Here is an 8617-nt window from a genome sequence, read left to right as displayed (position 1 = left end):
AGGCATTGTGCACATCCATTTGATAGATAACCCACTGTTTAGCAGCTGCTAAGGCAATGATAGTCCTCACAGTAACCATTTTGGCTACATGAGATAAGGTTTCTAAGTAGTCAAAGCCTTCTTTCTGGCTATAGCCCTTGGCCACCAGTCTTGCCTTGTATCTCTCAACTTCCCCTAAAGCCTGAACTTTATCTTAAAAATCCATTTGCATCCAATGGGATATTTTCCAATAGGCAGAAACATAATACTCCATGTGTGATTGGCTTCTAGAGCAACTATTTCAAGCTTCATAGCTGCAATCCACTTGGGATCTGAGGCTGCTTCTTTAAAGGGCTGTGGTTCAGTAATAGAGGAGTAGGAGGATAGGGCATGAAGGTGAGCAGGTTTGAGTGCATTGTAGGAAACACATGAGGAGATAGGATACAGGTAGGTGTGAGTGGAGATAGGAGTCACATAATCTTGTAACCACAAAGGAGGTCTGCTAGGTCTGGATGATCTTCTCAGACTCACAGAGGGAGCATGCGAGGACTCTGAGGTATTGGTTTCTTCTGTCAAAGGAGAAGGAGGGAGAGAAGGATCTAAGGAGAGAGGTTCCTCTGAAAGGTGTATGTCAGTTGGATATGTGTCAGTTTGTGGACTCATAGGTGTATCATAGGATTCAGGTGCATGATGTATTTTAGTGACTGTAGGAAGGAGATCTAGAACAGGAAACATAGGTGTGCCAGATGTTTGTGAGCATTTGGATGGAAAGATATCTTCTTTAAACACCACATTTCTGCTTACAAGGAAGGTTTTTGAGTGAAGATCATATACCTTATATCCCTTCTGAGTTGAGGAATAACCTAGAAACGCACCAAGTACTGCTCTGGAAGCAAATTTGTCCAACTCCTTGGGTGAAGTTACATAGTACAAACAGCCAAATACTCTAAGATGAGTGAGGTTGGGAGCATGCAAATAAAGCATCTCAAAGGGTTACTTGCCACCAATGACCCTTGAAGGAAGTCTGTTGAGTAAGTAAACATCTGTAGATACACAATCTCCCCAAAATTTCAAAGGCACAACAGCTTGAAACTCAAAGCTCTGGCCATTTCTAAGATAGTATTGTGCCTTCTCTTAGCAACTCCATTTTGCTGAGGTGTATAGGTGCAGGTACTTTGATGAATAATGCCCAAGGATGACAATAAACTGTGAACTTCTTGATTAAAGAATTCACTACCATTATCAGTTCTAAGAGTCTTAACTGTAGTGGAAAACACATTCTTCACCTTTGTTAGAAACTCTTTAAGGACAACCACTGTATCAGACTTAGAAACAAGTAAGAAAACCCAAGTAAATCTGGAAAAATCATCTACAATAGTAACAAAAAACCTTTTACTATCATATGTAGGTACTCTGTGTAGACACCTGATTTTTAACCCTCCTCGAGAATTTTCACATTTTAAGCATAAATATGTAATTTAGGTCTAATATAGCTATTTTGACTATTTTTGCTTTATTTCGCTGCAAAAAGAAAAATTACAAAAAATATATATATAAATTTTAGTTTATGTATTTCTCATAAACTTGAAAAAATACAAAAAATTGCACTTTATTTTGGTACTTTATATAAATTCGAAAATTACAAAAATATATAGTTCTATTAATGTTTTATGGTCATTTTAATTCTGAAAAAATATAAAAATATATTGCTTTATATTTTATTTTTATATAAAAACGAAAATTACAAAAAATAGTTTTATTAATATTTTGTAGCTATTTTAAATCTTGAAAAATATACTTAAAAAGATATAGTTTTGTTTAAATATTAGTCTTATTTTTGGTAGTTATTTTGTTTACATAGGACTAGTTAAGTAACGTCGTGTTCTTATTCTTGGATCCGGGCAAAAGAATAATATTCGGGTTCAAACTACCCGGTTTTAGGCCTAATTTTCGGACCTAGCACATAATAATCCGAGTCCACGACACACGGGGAACTCCACCACGTGTGGGGGACACAAGTCTCGAACCCCACCACGCGTGGGGCTCATTTTCCTGGGCAAGGGTACTAAATACACGGACAAAACACATTTGGAAGGACGAGACTTTTGAAAAATTGAGAAACGGACAGGATTTTGAGGGATTGGTTTTTTTTTCCACTGTTGATCATCTTCTTCCTCAAGAGAGGAAGAACAAAAACCCTAGCAGAGAAAACCTACTGTAAAAAAAAATGAACAAACCACCCAAGCACCAACTCCACCACCCGTCACCTTCCCCGGCACCCCTACAGTCGCAACCCCCCCGACGCCGGAACTCCAGCTCCCTCCGTCGTTCACCATCCTCGCACCCCCGTCACCAAAACCACCATCACCAGGCATCACCAAACGGACCACCTCCCTCGTCTGCCCCACCAACAAAACCACCAGTTCCATCGCCCACCTCCATCCAGCTCCCTCCGTTGACCTCGTCCAAAAACTCACGTCCGAAATAGCCCAGCTACCCCATGAAACCACCTGCACCACGACCCATCCACCCCCGTTAACGACCCCGACGCCATCTCCCCCCATCGCCTTCTTCCTCACCAAAAAACCTAGCAAAAAAACCTAGGAGCCCTCCCCGTCAACCACCGGAAAAACCAGCAGTTTGCATCGCTACCTGCTGCGTCGTCACTGTCCCTCAGCTCCAGCTCCACCAAACAGTCCGTCAACCACCCCAAAGCCACCATCAACGACCAAAACCCAGTCACACCCCTCGTCGCAACCAACTCCACCCATCTCGTCCAGCTTCTCCGTCGTTACTGCCCGTCGTCACCCCCACGTCCAAACAACTGCTTGCAGAGTTCAGTCATGAACGACCCTTCCCCCTTTCCATGACTGACCAAGAAAACACACATACGCACAAGCTGAAACCTAACGAAAACGTTCAAAAAACAGCCCAGAAGTTCTGTCTGGGATGAGTTCCGTCGAGGTCCGGTACGTCAAGGTTGTTGCTGTCCATTTTTGGCGAGTTCGAGATGTTGAAACTCGACGTTGCTGTTAAACGTGAGTATTCATGTTATTTTTGTTGCCTCGGTGTGTTCTTTGCTTCCATGTCTTGTCTCGGTAAATTTGAGTAGTTGTAATATATTTGCCGTATTTTAAAGTTTATCTCGTCATGTTAGTTTATCATTGATTGTTAATGTTATGTTCTATTATTAATTTTATATTTTTGTTTATCACTAATTGTTAGATGTTTGTCATTTATTGTTAGATTATCAGCTTATATTTCATTAAACAAGATTAAGAGGAAAAAGAATGATAGTTTATAAATAGCGTCAAATCAGTGATTTGTGGCAATATTGTTGTTTGTATTTAATTAGATTAAAGGAACCGGGGGTGCATCTCATGTGACCCGGCTCCAATTTGGAACATAGTTAAGTAGAACTTGTCGTAAACCACTAGTGCGTTACGTACAACATGGCTTGCAATATATTTTAATAACTTTGAATTAACTCTTTAAATAGATAAAAATAAAAATGTAGTAACTTTAAGTTTACCCTTTTAAAAAAAATAAAAATAAAAAAACAAAAAATATAATAATAATAAAAATGAGATGAGCCTCGCCAAATGAAAACGCACAGATTGCGGGGCCCTCCCAAAAATATACGTATTAAATACTTAGATTCCGGGACGGGCCATTTAGCAAATTTTACGACCCTACCCAAAATAGTAATGCGCTAGTTGTTTTAGGCGCGCCTGTAATAATATTATCTCCTTAAGCTCGGGTGCACATTTATGTGACCCAAATCCAAATCTCAACGGAATCGAAATGTGTCTCAAATCACGGGTATATTGATTATGGCGTGGCCCAAGATGCATTTCCATGACGTTGCAAATTCTTTAATAATAAATGAGACGAGCCTCGACAAACAAATGTACAAGTCGCGGGGCCCTCTGAATGTATATATATTAAAACACTTAGAATTCGGGACATGCCATTTAGCGAATTTTACGGCCTTCCCCAAAATAACAATACGCTAGTTGCGTTAGGCACGTCTTTAATAATTTATCTTCCGTAATTGGGGTGCACATTTATGTGACCCAAATTCAAATCTCAACCGAGTCGAGATATGTCAATAACCACGGATGCATTGATGTAACGTGGTTCGAGATATATTTTCACGACATTGCAATTCTCGTAAAAAATAATAATAAAAGCGGTCAAGAGTTTAAAATTTGCGCATAGGTCCAACATGTATAAAATCAGATAATCAAGCCAAATATAACAGTTGAGCGACCGTGCTAGAACCACTGAACTCGGGAATGCCAAACACCTTCTCCCGGGTTAACAGAATTCCTTATCCGGATTTTCTGGTACGCAGACTGTAATATGGAGTCATTCTTTTCCTCGATTCGGGATTAAAATTGGTGACTTGGGACACCCTAAATCTCCCAAGTGGCGACTCTGAAATAAATAAACCAATCCCGTTTCGATTGTCCTTTAATTGGAAAAAACTCCCCTGCGCCCTCGCGGGTGCGTAAAAAGGAGGTGTGACAGCTCTGGCGACTCCACTGGGGAATTTGGACCCAGAACCAATGGTTCAGGGTTAAGAATTCGAGCTTAGATAAATTGTTATATTTGGCTTTATCTGATTTTTACATGTTTTGAGCCTAATGTGCTAAATGCTGCTTTTACCACTTTGATATTATTTGAACTGTATATAAACTGTGCCGAAACCTTTCTCTTCTTACCTCCGGGGATGTGCTTACTGGTTGAGACTCCCTATTCTGTTAGTGTCATACCCTAAATAAAAGAGGCTCGGAAAGTTTCTAAGCCGGCTGGCCTTTTGGTTCCCGGAAAGGAGCTCCTTCCTCAGCTCGAGTTGTCCGCTCGAGTACACTGTCTAGAACACCGACCCAGGTTTTTGAACCTAGTATAACAAAGCCACATGACGGATCCCTAGTAGGAACGTTTATTTGCATCATGTGCATTTGACTTAGGGGACTCAACATAGGGGTTGGGTCCGTCAAGGACAAGCAACCTGAAAATAATAGACCATCTTTCGGCATCCTATGTGCTACATGTTGTATTTAGTCAAGGGCGAATGGGTCATTTGGTCATCTCCAACATGGTGTTATTTTAATCAAAGCATGGGGAACATTTGTGGAATCCAAGAAGCCTTGGAATTCCCCTATGTACCCCACGCTTCATTTTTGAAAAGCACATGGGGAACATTTGCGGAATCCAAAGAAGTCTTGAAATTCCCTATGTCCCCCATGCCACATTTTTGAAAATATAATAAATATAAAAAATAAAATATATATGTATATATATAGAAAGAAACATTGGAAATTCAAAAAAAGGATGGTGTATGTTTTCATCATCCACAAATTAGAAAATAGTGGAAAAGAGGAGAAAATAACAGTGTAGAGATGTGGCTACTTATTGTTAGAAAAAAGAAACCAATGTCCGAGTAGTATCAAAACTCTGCCGAAATTTTGAGAAAACGAGAAAAAATGTCTTATTAGTAGCAAAGGAAAAATAGAAGAAAAAAATCATCATTGTTCTGTCTTGTTTTTTTCCAAAATAAATATATATATATATATATAATCCAAAAAAAAATCAAAAGAAAATTCAAAATTCAAAAAATATTTAAAAAATAAATAAATAAATAAAAAAATCCGAAAATATTTTGATTCTTCTTTAAAATTCAAAATTCAAAAAATATTTTTTTTAAGCAAGGTAAAAATCCAAAAAAAACATTTTTCTTTTCTTTAGAATAAGAAAAACAAATGAAAAAAGAAGGAATGTTTTATGTTTTACGTTTGTTTGTTTGTTATGAATAATAGTTTGTTTATTTGTTGTAATAATAATAATAATAAAAAATATAGAGAAAATGGAAAAATGTCTTCTCCAAAAATAGTTTGATTACCCGAACTACGTGGGTTTGATTCTCACCGGATGTGAGATACGTAGGCAACCCTCATCGGGTCCAACCCCCCTTTTGCTAAAAAGCCAAAAACAATTAATAATAATAATAAAAAAACATGTCAAGATTTTTTCATAAATAAGTCGGGTGATGTCCAACTTCCCCTTTTACAAAAAAAATAGTAAAATATATATGTCAAATTTCATAAAGAAGTCGGGTGACGCTGCTTTATCAAGACATAGCCGAATGTTCCCGAAAGGGACGCCGGAAGGCTGACTTTGCATAAACAGCCACTTTTGGGTCATTTTTAAGACTTGGTCCAGTTGACCCCCACAGCCTAAAAATCTTCGTCCCCGAGACGTTGAAAGGCCGTGTTTGCAATATTGACTTTTCTAATTTGAAAAACGATAAAAAAGAGTTATAAATAAGTCAGGTGATGCTGTTTTGTCATAAATAGCCGAATGTTCCCGAAAGGGATGCCGGAAGGCTGACTTGGCATAAACAGCCACCTTTGGGTCATTTTGAGATATGGACCCACACAGCCTTAAAAATCTTCATCCCCGAGGCGCTGAAGGGCCGTGTTTGCAACACCAGGTTTTTATTGCAATTTGAAAAGAAAAAAAAACAAAGAGTCAGCGGTCAGGTGAATACCGTTTGGATTTTGGTCAAAATAAGCCGAGCCAGCTTCGGTCGCGTCTTAAACCGTTCTTGCCGAAATAGCCTTAGAGTATCTTTCAGTTGTCGAAAGGTTATTTTCGTAAAAGAACGGACAAGTTTGTAAAGTGTCATAAAATAATCCTCCCCGGCCTCAAAATTCATATGAATTTGGAAGGGGCCACATTTGCAAAAATAACCGTTTGGTTGCATTTGTCAAACGGAGAAAGGGAGTTGGTCATTTGTTTTTGGAGTTTGTAAATCTTTGGGTTGTTTGATTTTTTTTCCAGCTTGTAGGTCATCTTCAAACCTTTGAAACCCAGTTTGTTTTAATATGAAAATTGAAAAAAATGTTTAGTATTGTTTATCTTTTATTGGTCCGAACTACGCAAGGTCTGATTCATGCGGGGTCATGATACGTAGGCAATCTCCTTAAGATTCGACCACAACAAAAAGAAAAGCCAAAAAAAAAGAAATGAAAAAAAAATAAATGAAAAAGAATGAAAAAAGAAAAAGAAAAAAAAAAGAAAAAAAAAGGGAAAAATGAATGAAAAAAAAAATTCGAAAAAAAGAGAAAAAGAAAAAAAGATGTTGTCAATAATGAGGACCGACTGAGTCCATTCTAACCTGTTTGTTTTGCAAATAAAGTTAAGGTGGTTGGTTTGTGGTAAGCCAGACAATGACACCCAGAATCCTTTACTTGCATCTCATGATACACACTCTGCTGGGATCAGGCCTGATAACAGAAGCACTCGAATCCTATTGGGGACTTGCTGACGGAGGTTGATGATATTGAAGCTGGTAATGGTCTTGGCAGTATTGATGCAAAGCTCAGTGGCTAAGATGCCAGTTTTTGATGAAATGGGAGGCCGCTCCGTTCCTTGGTTAGCAAGAGAGAAGCTGTTGGTGGCTTATTTTGTTGTCATTTCTGTTGTCCGGATTATTCTTAGGGTTGTAATCCGAATATTGTCTTGTGTCAAACCTTCCTATCTTTCCATTTTGTCATATAAGTTTGTTTAAGTTACGTCGAGGCTGTGTTAGAATTTTATTCTGGTTGTTTTGTTTGTCTTGTCATTCAAACCATTTCACCGGTAATCTAATGCAAAATTCGGTCCCTTTTATTTCCAGTTTTCTTTGGTTTAGTCCTTTTATCATTTTATTCAATGCCGATTCTAGTGACATGATATGCGCACACAGTTTGGGCCTAATCTTAAAAATTAATCATAAAACCCTGGAAAGGCGATCAGACCATTTAAAGGAAATAAGGACGGTTGAGATTATTCAGAGCTCGAGTCATATGGAACTGGGGCAAGTAAAACACAAAGAAAACCGTTAAAAGCAAGATTCGCCAAATTGGCATGAGGGTCGGTCATGATAATGAGAGTGTCGCCCAACGGTGCTTTAGAAATGACAAAGGAAAAATAAAACGTTTAACATAATTGTCAAGTCCAGCACCATCAGAAGAGACTACAAGTTTAAATTGTGTTGTTTGCACTTGGCATGTTTTGAAGATTGGAATGACGAAGGCATTTTGTTCTGCTACCCAAACACTTTTATCCTTCGTTACCCCTTTTGAGCCTTATTTATTTTCTTTCATACCCCTCGTTCGGAATAAGTAGCAACGACTAGAAGATGCGAACATGGAAGATAAAAAAAAGAAAAAAAAAAGAGAATAGCAAAAAAAAATAAAAAAAAAAGCAAAAAAAAAAAAAGCAAAAGGAAAAAGAAAAGAAAGATAAGAAATGAGTGAAAAGAAAGTCACAATGAAAAAAAAAGAGGAATTGGGAACTACGTTTGACCTGATTCCTCAAAGAGGATACGTAGGCGCTTCACGGCTCGGTCATAGTTTTGAAAGAAAAAATGAAAAAATCAATTAAAATATCCCCAAACAAGAAACTGGGGCAAAAGTTGCGTTTGTTGTAAATAAATCTAATTCTGAAGGTTGTAACTAATAACCCAAAATTAATGTATTTTTTGAGCCTTTTATACCCTTTCTTTCTAGCCTATCCAAAACCCACATTACAGTCCAAAGAAAGACCTTCTGATCAATCTTCAAAAGATGCCAAGTCAGACAAATGG

Source organism: Nicotiana tabacum, chromosome 22 (genome assembly GCF_000715075.1).
Source record: "Nicotiana tabacum cultivar K326 chromosome 22, ASM71507v2, whole genome shotgun sequence".
NCBI classification, from domain to species: domain Eukaryota; kingdom Viridiplantae; phylum Streptophyta; class Magnoliopsida; order Solanales; family Solanaceae; genus Nicotiana; species Nicotiana tabacum.
Note: the sequence above shows the minus strand (reverse complement) of the source record.